Here is a 20291-nt window from a genome sequence, read left to right on the forward strand (position 1 = left end):
ATGGAAACCTTATGTGGAACAAAAAACAAACCTGAAAACCAGACCCATCTCAGTATCTCCATCCGCTGGATAAACATCTCTAAGACAGACGCACAGGGAGGCCAAATTCCCACTGCCAAGTTTTTAACCTAAAGTTTGGAAGCAGTTTTCATTTTCCGTAGAGCAGTAAACTATCTTCATTCCTTTTACGGGGAACGGCTCCTTATGGGGTGATAATTTACTTTTAATCTCTCTTTCAGGAACTGACGATTTTGCCTTCTTGCCCGATAGAAGTTTTGGGTTAAAAGAAAAGGCCCACTTTTTTTTTTTTTTTGAAGTCTTCTTCTTTCCCATCTTTCCTTTTTTTTTTTTTTTTTTTTTTTTCTTTCCCCTTTTGAAAGCCTGCTTTGGAAGTCTTTGGAGCCTTGCCTCTTTATTCGGAGAGAACTTGGCTCCTTCATGGTGCCCCCATTCCTCTGCCGAATCTAATCTGACTATTCTATTTATAATTCTTGAGCAAGATGAATCTCGTCTTTGTATTTCTTTCTGAGCAACAGCGTCCCCTCCCTAGGACTACAGCCATTTAACCTCTACAAGAATCTCTTTAATTTCTCTGCAAATTGCCAGAAAGCAGGCAGCTGAAACCCTATCCAGGTCCTGGATCATATCAGACCTGCTTTAAACTGGCACCCTCCTCCTTCCCCCAATCTCCCGGGAGTTCATTTAGGAACAGGGCTGTGCAGAGAAATTCCCAGCAGCCCTCTGGCGACGCCAGCGCGGTCTGGGAAGTCTGGCAGGGAGGGGCACACTTGGGAGGGCAGAGAGGCTCTAAGACGGAAACCCTGCCCACTTCCAGCCGTGCCTCGGTTCTCCCGGATCCCTCAAGGCTTCGACATCCATGACATGCTATTTACCTGAAACTTCGATTCATTGCATTGTTCTGCCTGGAAACCATCTGGCCCAAAGCCCTCATTTTACAGAGAAGACAACAAGGACCCAGAGAAGGACAGTAACGGACCCAATGTCACCCATCTAGTCTGTTCGGAAAAGTTCAGACTGGGAAGTCGGTGTCCCACCTGGACCTCTTTGAGTTTATGGAGGCATTATTTTGATGAGATGTGTCCACTCCATATTTTTAATGCCTTTTAAAAAATGCATGTCTATTTTTATGCATTTTGAATGTTGATGCATCTTTTTTTAAAAGATTTTATTTATTTATTTGACACAGAGAGAGAGAGAGAGAGAGAGAGATCACAAGTAGGCAGAGAGGCAGGCAGAGAGAAAGGGGGAAGCAGGTTCCCCGCTGAGCAGAGAGCCCGATGCGGGGCTCGATCCCAGGACCCTGAGATCATGACCTGAGAGCCGAAGGCAGAGGCTTAACCCACTGAGCCACCCAGGCGCCCCCTGTTTATGCATCTTCTAAATTCTTCTTGTCATTCCCTGTCTCCCAGTCCTCATTTGTGCCCTGTCTATATCCAGTATAGGTCTTTCTGTTCTCGGGGCATCTTCGTAAATGCCCTGGAATATGACTTCTACAACTGGAGTTCGAGAAAGAGGTGATGAGCTGCGGAACCAGAACGAGAGGAGGCAGATAATCGGGTCTGGGAAGATCTGAAGGCTGTGACGGACTTTCTCAGGTGGCTTAGCCAGTCAGTGACCCTGCGGGCTTGGAGCCTGCGACTCCCCCCTTCTCATCCAGTGTGTTCTTCCCTACTCCGTTCCTGCCGGCTCTGTATGCCTCCCAGTTCTGACCTGGGTGTGGCGTGTTCACATAGACAATTCCTGTTAGTTAAGGTTCGCTCAGATCTACCAGACTTCGAGGCTGACACTCATTCACAATAAGAGAATGCATCATCACACTTGGGAAGCCAACCACATTTTAACCTCATTTGCTGTGAGCATCCCTGTGAAATTAAATAAGAAAGGGCCAACATATTTACTCTGACCTCCTTAACGTAATTGGTCTTTTCTGTAAGACAAACTAAGATGGTCTTATAAGTTTTTAAGGATCAGGCACCAGTGTGTCCCCTTGAACCTGCATAAGCACATTTACCCTTTAAAGCTACGGAGACCCATTTGAAGGTAACACAAATGCTGCTCCAAGCCAAGGATAATTATATTTAATTCATACGGAGATCCAGGTGGAGCAAAGGCTGTAATCAGTGGCTTCCTAAGCTTGTGACTGTCTCAGGGTCCCCTGCCTCCCTCTTTCCAAGAAATACCTTTTGCTTCAGGTTCTAAGTTCTTTGGGAGGCATGGCATGGCACACTTTTTGGAAGGCACCAGGAGAGAGGAAATGGAGTTTAAACGTTTTGAAAGAGCCCACTTGCTTCCCTGTAGGCCCCCAGCCTTGCTTACAATCGAAACATTGCCTCCAGTCAAGTAAGGAGATGAACACTCATTTAGGACACAGACAGGAGGGAAATTATTTTCTTTGAAGGGATAGTAAGTCTCCAACGCTGCGCCACATTCTTCCTAAACATGTTTCTCTTTTAATCCGCACGGTATCTCTGGTGGGCAGGTACGGTTGTCCCTCTTTGAATAATGGACAAATTAAAGCCGAGTACAATTTGAGAAATTTTTGCCTGGGGTTACTCAGAATAAATGATTTACACAAGATAGAATCCAAGCCTGTGACACCAAACCCAGCTACTATCATGAACGGTCTTGTATCTTGTGGAATGTGTGTGAGAATTTTGTGGTGTGTGTGTGTGTGTGTGTGTGTATGTGTGTGTGTGTGTGTGCGCGCGCGTGTGTGTAAAGGGAATAACTCTGTTGTAAGGAGTGTGCAGCTTCCACACCGAGGGGCTTTGCCAAATTGTTCTCCATAGCGATGGTATTTATTTATAGTCTCCCCAACAGTGTTTAAGAATTCTTATTGCTCCATAGCTTTGCCAACATTTGGTGTGATCAAGATTTTTAATTTTTTTTTCTGGCACCACTTGCTACTTCATTGTGGTTTTCATTTGCATTTTACTTGATTACAATGAGATTGATTGGCTTTTCGATGTTTTTATTGTCCGATCAGGTTTCCTTTGTGAAATGCTTGTTTGTCATTTTGCCACCTCCTCTTTCTCCGTATTGTGTATTTTATTCCTAGCGGATTTGTAAGAGTTCATATATATGCACTCACATGTAGAGACATATGTATATATATATCCTGGATTCTAATCCTTCCATGATTATATAAATTTTAAATATCTCTTCCCAGTCTATAACTTGACTTCTTACTTTTTTCAGCAATGGCTTATTTTCTTTTTTTTTAAAGCAAGCTTTATCGATCTCGAGTTTGTAGATCACAGAATTTACTCATCGTAATGGACCAATTGATGGGCTTTAATAGGTTCATGGTTGGACAACCATTGCTACAATTTTAGGGCATTTTCATCACTCTCCAGAGTTCCCTTTTGGCCACTTTCAGTGAATATCACCTCCTAGCCCAGCCAACTACTGATCTGATTTGAGTCTCTGGTTTTGCTTTTTCCAAAAATATAACTGGGAGTATACAATACACAGTCCTTTGTGTCTGACTTCTTTCATCTAATAAAATATTTTAGAAGTCCTTCTGTGATGTTGCAGATAACAACTACTGTTGCTTATTATTATTATTATTATTACGGACTAGTATTCCCTTATATGGCTTTAGTATTGTGTTTGCCCACTTCGATATTTGTATCATGTCCAGCTTTCAACTATTGGTGAATAATTTGCTGTGCACATTTGCATATACATTTCTGGGTAAATATAAATTTTGATGTCTTTTGGGTAGATAGTCAGAGTGGAAGTGCTGAGTTGTAGGTTAATTCCATGTTTAACACCCTTTAAGAAACTATTGAAATATTTTACAAAATGGTTGTACCATTTTTCTTTCTTTTTTTTTTTTTTTTAAAGATTTTATTTAATTATTTGAGAGAGAGCATGAGAGAGAGAGCATGAGAGGAGAGAGGTCAGTGGGAGAAGCAGACTCCCTGCTGAGCAGGGAGCCCGATGTGGGACTCGATCCCAGGACTCCAGAATCAGGACCTGAGCTGAAGGCAGTTGCCTAACCAACTGAGCCACCCAGGTGCCCCAGGTTGTACCATTTTTCATCCCGAAAAGAAGTGCATGCACTTTTTAACAGTGGACACGTGATTTGAATAGACACTTCACTGAAGAAGATATGTGAATGGCTAATAAGAATATGGAAAGATGCCCAGCACTATTAGTCAATAAGGAAATGTAAATTAAAAGCATGATGAGATAACCCTAAGTGCCCACTAGAATGGCTATAATTATGGCGATTAGCAATACCAAGAGTTGGAGGGGGTATGGAGAAACAGTTTCCCTTAAGGTGTGTAGCCATTACAATATCAGCTAAAATTTTTAATTCTCATTTTAATTTTTATCTTGGCTTCCTGAAGGCCACCTCTGTGTCTGCATAGCTACTGGTCAGCCAATGATTTGGATAGAGATCGTGCTTGATTCTCTAAGACTTTCTCCCTGTGCTGAGTGATCTGTGGGTGAACCAGGAAATCATATAGACTTGCAACCAGTTCTCAAGTCTCCCTTGGATTCATCTCCAGAACTTCCTGAGTCTCCCTTGCACATGGGTGTAGTTTGCCAGTCACTAAGGTAGGTGCAGGAAGTTTATTTCAGCTCTCCTATGGCTTTCTTATTTCCTGGATCTCTCCATTATATTTCTGACTGGTCTACCACTCACCACAACGAAGGTTGCAAACTGGGACTATCAAGTTGCTATGGCAGAATTCACCACTTTCAGCCGGAAAAGCTCTGGGTGTTTGCTCCCCACATCATCTCTCCAACCACCATTACGTATTAAGCCAGTTCTCTCTGGCCACGAAGCTCCAGGTTTTGCAGCTGGCCCAGCATTGGCGAAGCTACAGTGCTTGCCTACCAAACCAGGGCAAGAAATGGGAGCAGCCCCAGGCGAGAAGACCACAGACCCCTGCCTTGTTCTAGCAGCTTTTCAAGAATCAAGCTTTCCAATTTATTGTCTACTCCTGGTTGATTTCTAGGGCCTTGAAATGATTGGTTTTGGCAATTTGTTCAGCGTTATATGTATTTTGGAAAAACTACTTCTTCATCTTGCCTCCAGTGATGTCTTTTGAAGTGCAGAGTATTTTGATTTTAATATAGTCATATTATGTTTTGAGTCTTTAAGAAATTCTTCAACATCACAAAGCCATAAACATGTTCTCTTCTAAGTCTTCCAAAACTTATAAAGTTTATATTTTTGTTTCTCATATCAATGGCTTTTAATGGGTGTGGAATAAGACAGAAAGCTTTCTCTTTTCTCAAAGGAATTAGTTACCCTAGTGCCATTTATTGGATTGCCATCCTTTTCTCCTAATTGGTAACGTTTCCTCTATTATATGTCAAGTTTCCTCATATGCACAGAGCTGTCTTTGAGCTCCATAGCTTCTCTGTGTGTGTGTTTGTGTGTGTGTGTGTGAGTGTGTTTATTTGTTTATCCATTTTCCAACTTCACAGTGTAGTCTTGAAATCATTTAGAGCAGATGTTTTTTAAGATTGTCTTGGCCTTTTTTTTTTTTTTTTTTTTTTGGCCTTTTGCTTTTTCATGCATTATAGAATTTGGCCTCTTAAGTTCCATGAAAAATTCTATTAGGGCTTTGATCGGAATTTCTTTTGAATGTGTAGATTAATTTGGGAATAATGGACATAGTATTCTTGGCACATCTTTCTATTTGTTTAGGTCTTTTAAATATTTTTTTCAATAAAGTCATATCACTTTATCCTTAAAGATAGTCTACATTTTCTGTGGGATTAATTATTTGGTTACTTTATATTGGGTGTCATAGATGGTATTTGTAAAATTACATTAACATTTTTTGTTTAGTTTATAAGGGAGGGCAATTAATTTTTGTTTATTTATACTAGATACAACACTACTAAATCTACTGTTTGGTATTTTTCCCTATAGATTCTTTTGTTTTATTGTTTCATGTAGGAAATCATGTCAACTGCAAGTACTAACAATTCCGTTTCTCTTTTCAGTCTTGTACCTGCTATTTCTTGGACTTTTCTTACTGTCCTGCTCAGGACTTCGATCATAAAGACCAATGTGTTGATAGTTGGAATATCTGCAACTTTCCTATAAAACTCTAAACATTTGATCATTAAAATGATGTTTGAGAGATGTTTTTGGTAGATGTAAAAAAAATCCCTTGTATTCTTTGTTTGCTAACTTTTTTTCTTTTTAAATTAGAAATAGGTGTTGAGTTTTAACAATTTTTAATAATTTTTCTGTGTCTTTGTACTTCTGGGTATGAGCACATGGTTTTTCTCCTGCAGTCTGTTAATGCAATAAATTATGTTAATCAAACTTCTAACGTTATGCCATAGATGAATTCCTGGCATACCCCCAATTTGATCATAATGTCTTCTTTATTCATTGTTTGATTTGGTTGGCTAATAATTTCTTTCATGTTGCCTTATCTATGTTTGTAAGTGAATTAGGCCTATACTTTTTTTTTTTTTTCAGACTGTTGCTTATTTCCACTTTTAGACTAGTAACATGAGAGTTGATTATTGCATGGGTCCTCCTCTTTAAGAGCTGTGTTAGGGTGGGAGCCATGGAAATGGGACCTATGCAGAAGACCATGAAAAGGGAAAAGGCAAGGACTTAGTGAATGTTTAGAGTCTGGAAGCAAGAACGTGAATGAGTCCCACCACAAGCTAAGTGAAGGCAGTGAGTTTGGGGAACTATGTAAAGGGAGTATGAATGAGAAAAAAGTTAAGTTTATGTAAAGATATGAGTTTGAGGTGTTGAGATCACCAGTGAAACTGTCCAGTATGCAATTGGGAATTTGATCTAGAAATTGCAATGTCATACAGCCACGGGAGTCATTTGCTATGACCGAACTGTGGAGGTGGATGAGCTCATCATCTGGGATGAGCACATGGAGAGGAGAGCCGAGGAGGGGACCTTGAAGGGTAAGCACCGCGAGGGAGAGAGAAGCTGCGGAGGAAAGAGCAATGAAGGAAGCAAAGGTCATGATTTTCTGAGCTAGGGCTCAAAATAAAATGGGAGAGTAGATGGGGTCTGACACCTCCTCGTTTGGTTCACACCAACTGAGGAAAGGAGATCATTGCATTTCTCAAAAGATTTTTGGAGGAACCATTTTTTAAAAAGATTTTATTCATTTATTTGAGAGAGATGGGGGGAGCATGAGGAGTGGGTAGGGCAGACAGAAAGGGGGAAGCAGGCTCCCTGCTGAGCAAGGATTCCCAACTTGGGGGCTCAATCCCAGGACCCCAGGATCATGACCTGAGCTGAAGACAGGCACTTGATCAACTGAGTCACCCAGGCATTCCTGGGGGAACCATTCTTAAAAACACTGCCTCTCATGGCCTAGGTAAACAGATCTCATCCCACAGATCGAAGATAGTCATATATATTCTACCACCTGCTGGCTTCCAGCTTCTTTGCCTTTTTAGTTATTAATCTAATCTCATGAAAAATCAGTTCAAGTATGACCTTGAATTCAGAACAGAGATTATTTACTTTTTGCCACAAGTATCCTGTAGGTTATGAGATCTTTTAGCCTGTCCTAGATATCGTTGGTAGTAGAGTCTACAGTAGTTCATTGACATCAGTATATCATTGATGTCCATCAATCAGCAAAGACAGGCATGTAGAGTTGCAGTGTTACAAGGGAAGATAGAAAGCATTTTTCTCATTTCATAGATGAGAACACTCAGGACCAGAGAGGTGCAGGGACTTGACCTGGGTCAGTTGGGAAGTTAGAGGCAAAGCTTGGACGAGAGCCCAGATCTCCTGACTTGTAGCCTTCATGACCCAGAACCTTACAAGAATCAACATGCAAATCGCTCTTGCCTATCACAACACTCTGTTTGAGCTAGTCATCTGTTCCTTTTATTGATAGCTGTTTCCTAAGTTATGAGCTGTTAGTTTATCCAAATGGGATTTGCCTACAAACACACTGTACTACATTCAGTTTTTTTTTTTTTTTTTAATGTTTAAATGTATATAGATTTGGACATATAGAGGGCTTGTAATGGGGACGGTTAAATAACTGTGCCATTAGTTTGCAAACAGAAATGGTAACCAAGGCAGGATCCATTAATCTGTTGATAAGTGATTCACTGGATGAGTCCTCTGGCCTATTTATTAAAAATCCGTAATTCATCCTTCCAAGGAGCACAAACTGAGTGCTTAAAAACATATAAGCTAACATGTGTACGCCTCATTGTATTTACTGGACTAAAAGCTCTTAACATCTGATATTCTTTTATTTGACAATATTTAGGAAGTGCCAACTGCATGCTTGGTCCCAGGGATATAGCAGTGGGCCAGACACAGGAGGCCCCTGCCCTCAGGGAGCATATATTATAACAGCAGGGCAGTAGACAGTACACATGCAGGTAAATGGTGTTTTTTTTCAGACGGTGACAAGAGCAAAGGAATAGCGAGTGGCCAGAGGGAGGTTTTACATCACCTGGAGTGGCTGGGTAGGGCCCCTGGCCAGGTTGGTTCCTGGGGAGGATAGCTCAGAGATGGGGATGACCCCGTAGGGAGTTTATCGTGGAGCTCTTTTCCAATCAACACCCATGCTGGGGGGTGGGGGGGGGTCTAGGCAACAGGATTTGGAAGAAAGAGAAGTTTGGCTCTTACAGAGTCAGAGCAAAGCCTCAGCCTCCAAGGCCACGGGGAACTTTGTAGCTGGGGCAGCTTGGCTGAGTACCCTGAGCTGGAGTTGGAGGGCTGGCCTTTAGACCCTCTGAGGGGCCAGAACTATACATGGGGTGCCTTGGGTAGGAGGGCACAGGTGAGGGCGATCTGTGAGAGCCCCCAGCTGGCAGTTGTCAGCAGCCAACACTCCCAGCAGCTATGGGCACAGGAGCGATGCCTTAGTCCTGAAAGGGGGGAACAGAGTGACACATCACAGCCCCTACTGTTGCCCTCTGCACAGGGGACATTTGAACTGGGACCGGATGACTCGATCCCATTTAATCCTGGACTTGATATTGTGACTTATCCCCATTTGGCCTCTTGGAAGCTCAGAGAGAGAAAGTGACTTGCTCCAAGTTATGTAGTTAATAGGAAGCATCCCGTGGCGTACCCTAGTCCAGGGTTTTTTCTATGGCTGACTGTATGTTTCATTTATGCCTGGACTTGTGAGAGTGCCATCGACATGGATTTCTGGAAACACTTTCATAAAGGTCCGGGGTCCCTGCCAGCAGGATATAGGGTAGGGCTCTGTGCATTTCACTGGAAAGTGCGACGTTAGGGCAGGCCCGTAAAGCCATGTTTACAAATTTGTTCAGATCCATGATTAGAAATCTTTCTGCAAAATAGGTCTTCAGAATTTAAAAAAAGTTTTCGAATAATATGCTGACAACTTAGTTAAAAGAAAAACAAGTGGAACAAATATCACTAGATGTTACTTGCTCCAAAAGTCAAAAAGCTAACCACAGCCATGCCAAACATCTGCAAGTATTTTTAGCCCTCGAATCCCTAATCTTTGTTCAGTTTCAAGTATGAGCAGAGAGTACCGGGTGTTACGGTTTTTACTGTCAATATCGTCGACGGCTCAAAGTTTGTTCCTTGCCTGGTTTTCAGCCTGGGACCTGTTCGGCCCATCTCCTGTCAAGGCCAGGCTGCAGTCAGACAAGGCCTTAAATGTCATGTCCCTTTGCAGTTTTTAATGTGCTTTTTGTAAATTATTTCATCCAGTCCTTATCAAAACACTGGGAGATGTGGATCTTTCTTCCCGTTTTGCTAATAAAGAGACTGAAAACCCGAGAAGTTAAGTGACAACAGGTACATAGTATGAACTCAGGTCCTTGGGTTATAAGACCGCAGGTTCTTCCTATTACCTCTCTGCCCACAGAGCTCTGAACTGGGTTGCTGGGCTGGGGGGGTGGAGGTGGGGGGTGGGGGTGGAGGTGGGATCTAAGAGAAAAAAAGAAGACACAAGAATGAGGAGAGAACAGGTTAGTGTGCTTAACTCTCTGGGCAAGTCACATGACTTCCTTAGGCCTTTACTTTCTTTCTCTCTTTTTTACAGATTTTATTTATTTATTTGACAGAGAGAGAGCGAGCGACATCACAAGTAGGCAGAGCATCAGGCAGAGAGAGAGAGGGAAGCAGGCTCCCTGCTGAGCAGAAAGCCCAATGCGGGACTCCATCCCAGGACCCCGAGTTCATGACCTGAGCTGAAGGCAGAGGCTTTTTAACCCACTGAGCCACCCAGGTGCTCCAGGCCTTTTATGTTCTCACTGGAGAAGTCACAAAATGGAAGTTGATTCTTTCCAGGACTTTTCTTGACTCTAAGCCTCTCTGGTGTTCAGGAAAAAAAAAAGATGAGCGCAATGAGTCAGCAACACCAAAGAACAACAATGCTACCCCAGGTCTGCGGCCATAGTTGCACTTGTAGAGTAAGCTTCCTTCTGGATTTTTCCCATGGACGAATTGCCTTCATTTTGAACACTGCTCAGGTAGCTGCTGATTTCCTGGTACCAATGTCACTGTTTTACACATAATGGTGAACAGACTGAAGAGATCAAATTAAATCCATTTCCACTTTAGGGTAGGAAATTTGTTTGGAACAATCAAGAGGGTTTGGAGCAGTAAGCATGGGTTTTCAATTGCCATCAAATGGCAAATTGCTTAATGTCAATTGGCATTAAGTGGACTGATTTGTACCCAATTAATATGCGGTGGTTGGAAAGGAAGAAAACAATTTCATTTAGCTAGATTGTTCCTCCCTGGGTTCATCTCGCATGGACTCCAAGCGGTTTGCAGACATTCTCTTTTATTCTATAAATCCCCTACCCCTGTGAGCCACATCCTCCCTTGTTGGGAAGCGTGTGGCCTTGGAAAACTCACTTGGAGTATTTCCATGCTCCGCAGCCCCATTTAGGGAATGGCTACTACAGGCCTCCGCCCATCCCCGCTCGAGGCAACACAACGTCAGTGATGTAAAAGAGTTCATGCGGCTTGCAGAAGCATTTCATTTCCAACCAGAGCTCGCTTTGGGCCCTGGAGAAAGCAGGTCTACTGGCCATGAGGCTGAATTATGGGGCCAAGCCACTCCTAGCATTTGCTTGAAAGACTCCCGCTGGAGAATCCAAGGGATCAAATTAGTGCTAGCGGTGACAAGTCAGATGCACGAAGACCCAGATTCTCGGCAAGATCTGAACGCCCCCCACCCCGGCTTTGACAAACAGCCCCAGAGGAAGCCCAGGGCACCCAGTCACTGCCCGCTAAAATGCGGGCACACAGAAGCTTAGCCACATCCATGTTCCAGAGACTCCCCAAATGGGAGAAAAACCCTGTGAGCCCACCCTGGCCGACTGGAGCAGGATGAATGATAGCCGTCTCATTTTCACATCCATAGATTTTATGCTCCCTTTGGTCAGTAATTTACATTTATATAGACTCTTTCAAACTCTGGGTTCTAAAATGGCTTTGCTGGTTTATATGTTAGGGCACCGCTTTGTATCAGCAGTTGGCTCTGTGTGTATAAACAGAACCTGACCATCTGTATTTAAACAAAAGCATGTGGCTCAGTTTTAACTTGGTCATTTTAAGCCATACCATACTTGGATGAATTCCTCCGAGTGGGTTTTTTTTTGTTGTTGTTGTTTTTTGTTTTTTTTTTTTTTGTAAGGGCACATAAATGTGTATGGTGCTTCTGGAGGAACCCTTTAGTCGGACTCTGTTTTGATGCCAGGTGGTTCTGTAGCTCTCCTTCCTCCATGATTTATGTCTGAACATGAAAAGATGCAATATGACTGAGAAAAATACGAGCGATGACTTTCTCTTTCAGACTGAACCCAAAAGGCGTGCTCCGCTCTTTTCCATGAGTTTGTCCAAAGCAACACCTGAAGAGAGAAATAGTGTCCATGAAAATCACTTAAGCCACTTGCCAGTCTCCAGCCAGAAGGGTGCTTATGCCTGCTGTTATTATGGAGAGTGGCAGCTTCCGAAGATTTCTGGAAGATTTCTGCATCTAGAGTCAGAAGGCTTAGGTCGGAGCCAGATCAGTACAAGCTAGGAGCAGAGAGACCTTAGTTTCCAAATTTAAGTGCAGATATACTGATTCTGTTTGCTCAAGATGGTTGTTGAGGAGGGACGGACATCTGCCTGGGGCATCAGTCACCAGTGACCACCGAGAGTTGATTCAGCTGTTTGGTTGACTAGACAGAGGTCTCTACCACTTCCTGGTTTAGTTGGAGAGAATGGCTTTTCCAGGTAGAGGAGGACTGTTCTTGGGTCACCGTTATGTGGACAGAACTGTTGCAAGGACTAAACATGATAATGTATACAAAAGAGATTTCTTACTACAGAGAGCCATATGAATTCATACAAATCCTTGTGCAGGAATGTGCTGGGCTCTGTTTTTCCTGGAGTGTAATACCCAAGACTGCCAGTGGGTCTAGCTACTGAACCCAAGATGTTGTAGACTCAGTGACTTAGACTGACCTGAGCCAAAATCAAGAGTCAGGCACTTAACCTACTGAGCCACCCGGGAGCCCCTATTCCTTATTTAAAAAAAAAACAAAACAAAACTGTATCCTTGCACCAAGTCGCATAGCATCCAGCCCTAGTAGTATTAAACCTATTAGATTTAATAAAATGTAGTTGAGTAAAATTTCAAACTGAACAAAAGAGCAAAATTTCACCTGGGGATGATTGCTACCTCCTGCCAACTTTTCAGCCTCGGTTAAAGAGGCCACAATGAAAAGCAGATGAAGCATGTTATGGTGTGAAGCAGTCCAAGGTCAATGGAGAAGCACTTCTCAGCAAAGAATATATGTTCACAGCATCACTTGATACAGATTTAGAAGTAATGGAAACTATCTCAGATTGCCATGGGGTACCCCACCACCCTGAAATTTAGGGAGCTGGAGATTGATTTATACTTTTCTGTTCATTGTTATTACCTACCTTCCCCCCTTTCCTCCCTCCTCCTTAGCCAGACATGTGCTCACAATGTGATTCTTTAGTTGGCTTTGGGTTCTCAACCTTTCATATCTCAGGGTTTTTTGCAGGGTCTCTGACAAACCTAGAGGGCATTGTCTTCATGCACCAGACCAAATGGTGCCTGCAGACCCAAGAAGGAAGAGCTAGGGAGGTGTTAGGTGGTTTTAGTCATTCTAGCCTGTACAGGACTGCTGAGTTGGGGCACTCCAGGGAGCCCGCATCTTCTGTGATTTTAGTGGGTAGACGGAGGAGCAGTTTCCAGAGGTTCTAAATCATGGGCTCATCCTCTGGGAGTGACAAGCGGCCTTTGGAGCACTCTTCCCCTTGGAAGGCGGTGACCTTTCTCCAGGTTGTTCTTCGGCTACAGCAGAATGTGTCTGTTCTGCTCTCCCTCACAGTGAAATGCCTAGAAATAGGAACTGATAGGAGGTGTTCCAATTCCACATGCCCCACTTTCTCTTGAACACACCACATGCAGGATTTCACCCGCATTACTTGACAGAAAATTGTTCTTGTCAAGGTCACCATGACCTGCCAGTTGCTAAATGCATGGTCAGTGTGCATCCCCACACCACTTGATCTATTAGCAATGTGTGACCGAGGTGACCGTCTGTCCTCTTTGAGATGTTTTCTTCTCTTGGTTCTGAGGATACCCGACTCCCCTGGCTCCCCTCCTCTCTGGTCCCAAGGCAGTTCCTTCTAGTGGTTTTGTTGGCCCAGCCTTATCTCCAGCCCACTCCAGGGCTCCCCTTTCTGCTCCCTCCCTTCCTCCTCTTTTATGCCCTACTCTGTTGGCATTAAATATGGTTATAGATCGAATTGATTCCCCCCAAAATTTCTACATTGAGCTGCGAACCCCCAATGAGAACGTACTTGGAGATGAGACTTTTGGAAAGTGATTAGGTTACAAGGAGGTCATGAGGGTGAGATTCTCTTGATGGAATTAGTACCTTCCCAAGAACAGACACCAGAGAGCTGGTTTCTTCTCTCTCCCTCTGCCATGTGGGGACAGAGAAATAAGATGATTGTCTCCAAGCTGAGAAGAGAGCCCTCACCAGGGAACTAAGTTGGCCGGCACCTTGATCTTGGACTTCCCAGCCTCCAGAACTGTGTGGAATAAATTCCTGTTGTTTAAGCCACCAGTCTGTGGTATTTTATCGTGGCAGCCCAAACAGACTAATAGAAATACTGATTGCTGGCAACCCATGCATTTCTGTATCCAACCTGCATATCTTTCCAGAATGCCAATCTCAGATGCCTAATTGCCCAGTCAGCATCCCCGCTTGGATGGTTAATCAGTATCCCAAATTAACATACCTCAAGAGGAGCTCCTTCACTCCAAAACCTACTACTACAATCTACTCTATCTCAGTAAGTGGCAACTCTATTCTTCTGGTCGATCAGGTGAAGAACCCTGGAGTTCTTTCTGTCAGAATTCATATCCAATCCTTCCCTCTAGCTCTGCCTTCAGATATATATCCCAGACTCAAAGACGTCTTCCTACCCTCACCACTTGCTGCCATAGTTCAAGCCACCAGCATCCTGGATTATGGTAGTGCCTCCTAATGGGCTTAGCGCCTGCAGACTTGCCCACCACTCCTGCCTTCTCCCGCCTGTTTTCAGCACAGCAGCTAGCCCACATGGCGCTTTAGCTGCCCATCCTCCAAAAGCATCCATCTTAGTGTAACATCCAAACCTTACTGCCGTCTAAGTTCAGCACTGCTGTTGCTCTGAGTTCATCTCTTGCCACTTGTCCCACACAACCTTATCCCTCTTCCGTCCTATCCTGCTACATGGTGTTCCTTGTTATTCTCTTCCTCAAACCCCAGGATTCTCCTGCTTCAGAACCTTTGCACATGCTGTTCCTTTTGCCTGGGATACTGACCCTTCATATATTTGCATGGCACACTTACCATGTTCATCAAGCCAACCAGTCATTTCCTCTAAGTGGTCTTCCCTGACCACCTATCCTACCTAACATCCTACCCCCCCCACCATGCTCCTTTATTTCCTCTACATCACCGAATCATGTTTGTTTTCTGTTTACTTTCTTATCCTGTTCCTCCTAGAGAATGTAAACTCCCTGAGTTTAAGAAGCCTTGTTTCACTGCTGCAACTCTAACACCTTAACAGCTTCTGGCCCCTAGTTGGTGCGTAGTAATATCTGTGGAGAGAATGAATGAATCCATGTCTCAACAACCAAGAGCCAACATGTTTGTCAACAATTTCTTGGAAGATTTTAGGTTATTGGTGCTTCTTTATTAAAGAAGCATCATTTGAGCTTCAAAATGAGATTGTGCATGTCACTGTTTCTTTCCAATGTAAAATATAATTTGTTGTTGTTGTTGAAAATGGGAGATTTAAATTTGGTGAAGATTTTTGTCTCTAGCATTCTGCGAATGGATTAAATGGGCCAAGGTGTCCTTTGATTATGTTTAGTTAAATTCAACAGGCACTGATTGCTCCCCACCACATTCCAGATTCTGTGGGAGACAGAAATGCAGTTTGCTTAGATAGGAACCTGCCCTCAAGATGCTCACAGCCATCTAGAGATACGGAACACAGACTACCATTCACTTCAAAATTTAAAAATTTTGATAAACAGTACCAGGTTTGGGGGGGCACCTGGGTGGCCCATTTGGTGAAGCATCAGACTTCCACTCAGGTCATGGTCTCATGGATCCAACCCCCAGTCATCTCCCCGCTCAGCAGGGAGTCTGATTCTCCCTCTGCCCTTTCCCCTGCTCATGCTCTCTCTCTCTCTCAAATAAATAAATAAATGAGTCAAATAGTATCATGTTTCTATTCCCATCAGGAGGCTGATGTCCAATGAGAACATTAATGTCCGCAGGCAGATTACATGTCAAACTTCCTCTAAAGGGAAGTGCCGGGGCCAGATAAATTCATGTGGTCCAAAGAGCACAGCATCGATAGATAAATGTCATAAGGGAGCTGAAAACGAAGGGCTGTGGGTGATCTGAAAAGGAAATAGTCACATCTCTTGGGGGATATTATGGATGGCTTCATGCGACCATGGCTGAGCTTGGCAGGTAGGGAAGTGGGGCAGTGAGAGCCAGGGGGAAAGGGCACCTGAGCACAGGTGTGCAATGGTAGATTCTGGGACTTTTTCTAGAAGTGGTGATGGCCAAATGTGGCTAAAGCATGGAGCAGGAATGGGGGAGAAGTCGGCATTTGCAATGGAGGACAACCGAAATCATGGTTAGTAAAAATATCTTTTCCAAAAGTGACAGGATTGGGAAACAGAAGCTTTGTTTTTGTGACAATAACTAAAATGATACTTTGAATCTGATCATTCTCACTTGCTATGTAACGTTTGTGCAATAAAGTTCTGGACTCCTCAAAGAAGACTAATGTATTCACAACTTTCTTGTGTATTTCCATGTCTCTTTCAATCTTTGAAAATTGATAATCCGTGCAGCATCTATAAAGACTGCCTACTCACCACCTACCAGAACAACCCATCACTCTCCCCTGATGGATAACAGAGTTTACTGTAAGTGCCTTTTCATGACCATGATAGAATTTCCCCCATTATTTCACTTTTCCCATCAAGCCCACATCTGCTGACCTCCAGGGTTTGATAAAAGGTCTCGCTGATTGGCTCATCCAGTTCAAGCTCTGTCTGCACAGGATTCCAGTAAGGATGGCTACAGACTGAATAACGGTCTGCCTTTCCAAACACCACGGACTCAGATGTTTAGAGCAGACCGCATTTTAGTTGTTGGACACAGAATATACACCAAGAATAATTATAAACTATTACGGCCCCAAATGCAGACCATTATGACAAGGATGCAGGGATCTGGTCTCCTGAATCCGCCTCTGCTGACATTCACCTGTATCCGGTCCATTTCATACGGTTTCACCATGACGTGGGTCACCAAGCAAACCTCAGGGAAAGAGTCACAAAGTACTGCCGAGCTGGGCAACACATGTGGTTAATTTGGTTGAATTGTTCCCTTTTATAAACAAGAAAGTTGAGGTCCAAAGAGGTTACAGGTTTAACAGAGGTCAGTTAACCCATGGCTTGAATTGTACCTGGGACTGCAAGTCCTCCCACTGGAAAGGCGATCATCTCTCAGTGCCCATCCGTGGGAGGGTCTCCTCTTGGGCTGGTCTTTGGACCTCATGCTTTTAAAGGGCCCCTGCAACTCCTACCCTCTACTTTTCTGCTAGACCTTCATCTTCACTGCCTTTGTAGGCTCTGCATTAGGGAGGTGCTACAGCACCAGCTCCAGGTCAACACTGAGTACAGGGAGCTTCTCTGTCTGTATTCTGGGTTTTTGCACTCTGCGTGGTGCCTCATAGGAGCTCAGTGCATCTTGGTTGCCTTCCTCTCTACTGTAGAATACACTCATTCGTTTGAACAGACGTGGTTGGGGAAGAGGGCGGGTATGTGACGGAGGGATGTTGGAAGTGGCTTTGTCATCCACCAAGTCTGAGGGGGTTGGCGGAGAAAGAAGCATAGGGAGGGGATTGGGAGAGTGAAGGAAAAGAAAGACAAAGGATGGGGAAAAGTCAGAAAAAGATCACATTTAAAGGCACGAAACTGGCTCCTGTATAAACGCAGACGTGCGTCCGGGTGCGTCACATGTATTCAGCCTGCCCGAGAGATTATGCAAATTAATTTAAAAGGGGGAGGAAAGAAGAGGGGATGGGAGACGAGTCCATGTTGAAATGCTCCCAAAGATCCCTTAGAATGGCTTTCTTCCCCACATCGGTGTGTGGAGGAAGCTATGGATCCCGTTTATGCTGCTGCTCTAGGAGAAAAGAGGCATTAGCTCTGAGCAGTCACAGGGAGGAGGTTCTCACTGCAGAACAGATGGGGTCTGTTATCACCCACATAGTGCAGGGGAGGGGGTCACCTCCCATCTCCCATGATATTAGCTCAGCAAGCATTCAGGGGGCTCCATTGGCTGCTGTTCACTCATTTTCCCGTGGATACCCCTCTAAGGTTCTAATTCCACTATCAACCACCCTGAGTCGTGGGTCAGCCTGGATGCTCTGCCTGCCTCCCGTGGGCTGAGGCTGCTCCAGGAGGCAGGGGCCCATGGGCAGTGGGCTTTCTCTTCTTTAGCTGGTGCTTCGGAGGGAGTCCGAGTGCGGGTGATCTTGGATACAAGCTGGTGGCGCTGTAGTGGCTGCCCCAGCTGGGGCTTTTCCCCTGCTTTCATTCCAATAAGCTCCATGGAGCCTGGACAAGTTGGGACTGGGGCCCAGACACCAGGGATGCTTGGGGGCGGGTGGTGAACCCTTCAGAGTTCCTGACGTCATACTAGGCTAGAGCGGCCTGCTGCTTGTAGGAAATATTGAACATTCTGAGTCTTAAAGAGGGAACCTGGATCGGTTCCAAGATTACACTTAATACATCTGCTGGGAGCTACAGAGAAGGGAGATGGGGAGAATCTGTGAAAATAACCCTTGCAGAGCCAGGCGTGCACACAGCATCAGGATGGCACAGGTAAGGAGCCAGAATAAAAAGCCTCCCTTACCTCAGGTAGCAGGGACAGTTTCCAGAGCTCATATGCATGGTCTCTTTGTGCATCCTTGTGGTCCTGGGAGGTAGGCAGGGACTCTGATTTTAGGTAAGCTATTCAATTATGCATCTGTATGTTTAACTTAACCTAGCCGATTGTCCAGTAAATGGCAAATAAAGAAATGAGGGGATGAGTGGACAGATTTGCATTTTGCAGGTGAGAAACTCCTTCAGAATAGTTGAGTTCATGGCAAAGCAGTCAACATGGGGCACTTACTACCTGCTAGGCACCCGCGCTAGACCCCGGGAAGACATGGTCCCCTTGCTTGAGGAGCTCATCATCCAGAGAGCTAGGTGGCCAGAAGTGATTACAGTCTGATACGCATTCCATCTGAGGCCATCACAGAAGGCTCTGAAAGACAGGAATGAGAGAGATTGACTCCAAGCCAAAGGATCCCACGTGCCTTGCCTGATGTAGGAAGAAGGGCGATGAAACTACTAACCAGGTGTACAGACTCATCCTTCCTTTGTTTTCACTCTCCCCCAACCAGCGAAGTTTCCCTCGCCTTCTTGCCATCCGCGCATCTACTCTTGACGCCTTCTATCATCTTCGGAACTTTGTCTTTCAGCGCCAGGCTGTATTAAACAATTCTGAGTAAACGATTCCCGGGAAAGACAGTTCTGTGAGTAAGGAGTAAGAGAGTAAGCTTACGTGCAAGTGACCGGAACACAGAGGTGGTGGGGGCTTGAGGACTCGGAGCCGTCTAGGGGTTTGCGTGGGACGAGAAGGCAATGAGGGAGACGGAAATGAGACGAGATCGAGGCTTCTTGAAGGGAAGCACTGCCTTTGCAATTTTGCTTTCCTCCCACTAGCACATCCTTACACCAACATAAATGTACCGTATATATATAGTGTGTATGCATATAGATGTGTGTGTAAGTCTGTGTGCACACACTTACACCGACCAGCATCGTCTTTAAACCTGTCACCAAAGGGCACGCAGAGTTTCTGCCAGCCCTTCTTGAATTAAACAATTCTTTAGTGATGGAGGCCCCATATTTGTGAACATGGGGCTTCATGCCGTCTGACAGCTGTGGGTTTCAAATTTATTAAACTTTGGCCTTCTACAGTCTGGATTTCTTGAAGGCCTTATCTAATTGCCTTGGGCCACAGGGCCTACCACCTCAGCCACGTGCAAAGATATAAACTTTACCATGTAATGGAGGGAAAGGAATAAACTAATGACTAATAAACAGCAAAGAATGTTGGGTGATCTGTGTCCTCGTGGAAGAATGGCTTGTAAAAATAATGATCACATGATACGTGCTTACGTTATTTACAAGGTATATGCATGCTCTCCTTTCTCCAAACGCTGTTGGGCATTTGGATATAATCACCAGAAATCCAGGCATTTGCAGATTCCCATGTGTGTGTTGACATGTACCCCAAACATCCGGGTTGTTGACTGAGAACTGTGATTTTCTGCAGATCCCTGAGTGCCAGGCGCCCACAACCTGTGTTTAAGTCACTTCTTCTGGGAAGAGGCTGTGATTCTGCTATGTGATTCAGCTCCCCATTCATATCTCCAGAACACCATACACATGGGTTCACTTGTCTATCCCTCCCCATAGGGATGGGAGCCTTTTGAGGAATGTGATGGATCTTTTTCATCTTTTTTACTCCCAGACATTTGTTGAATGAATGAATGAATGAATGAAGTGCCTACCATGCACTTTTCCACCTGTACATCCAATACAGGGCTTGCATAGAGGAGTCAAATATTGAATGAGCCTCTCTGTTCCTGGGTAGGGAGATTCACTTCGGCTGGGTTGCATTACACA

The 20291-nt window shown here is 44.4% G+C and overlaps 1 long non-coding RNA gene across 1 annotated transcript in view; it reads left to right on the forward strand.

The window, feature by feature from the left end:
• Nucleotides 1-16318, forward strand: part of LOC131837543 (uncharacterized) — a 29519-nt gene extending 13201 nt beyond the window's left edge. The window contains exon 2 of the long non-coding RNA XR_009356147.1: nt 10032-16318. This is a non-coding gene — a long non-coding RNA (uncharacterized LOC131837543). The remainder of the gene's footprint in view (nt 1-10031) is intronic.
• The last annotated feature ends 3973 nt before the right edge of the window (nt 16319-20291 follow it).

Source organism: Mustela lutreola, chromosome 1 (assembly GCF_030435805.1).
Source record: "Mustela lutreola isolate mMusLut2 chromosome 1, mMusLut2.pri, whole genome shotgun sequence".
In the NCBI taxonomy this organism is placed as follows: Eukaryota; Metazoa; Chordata; class Mammalia; order Carnivora; family Mustelidae; genus Mustela; species Mustela lutreola.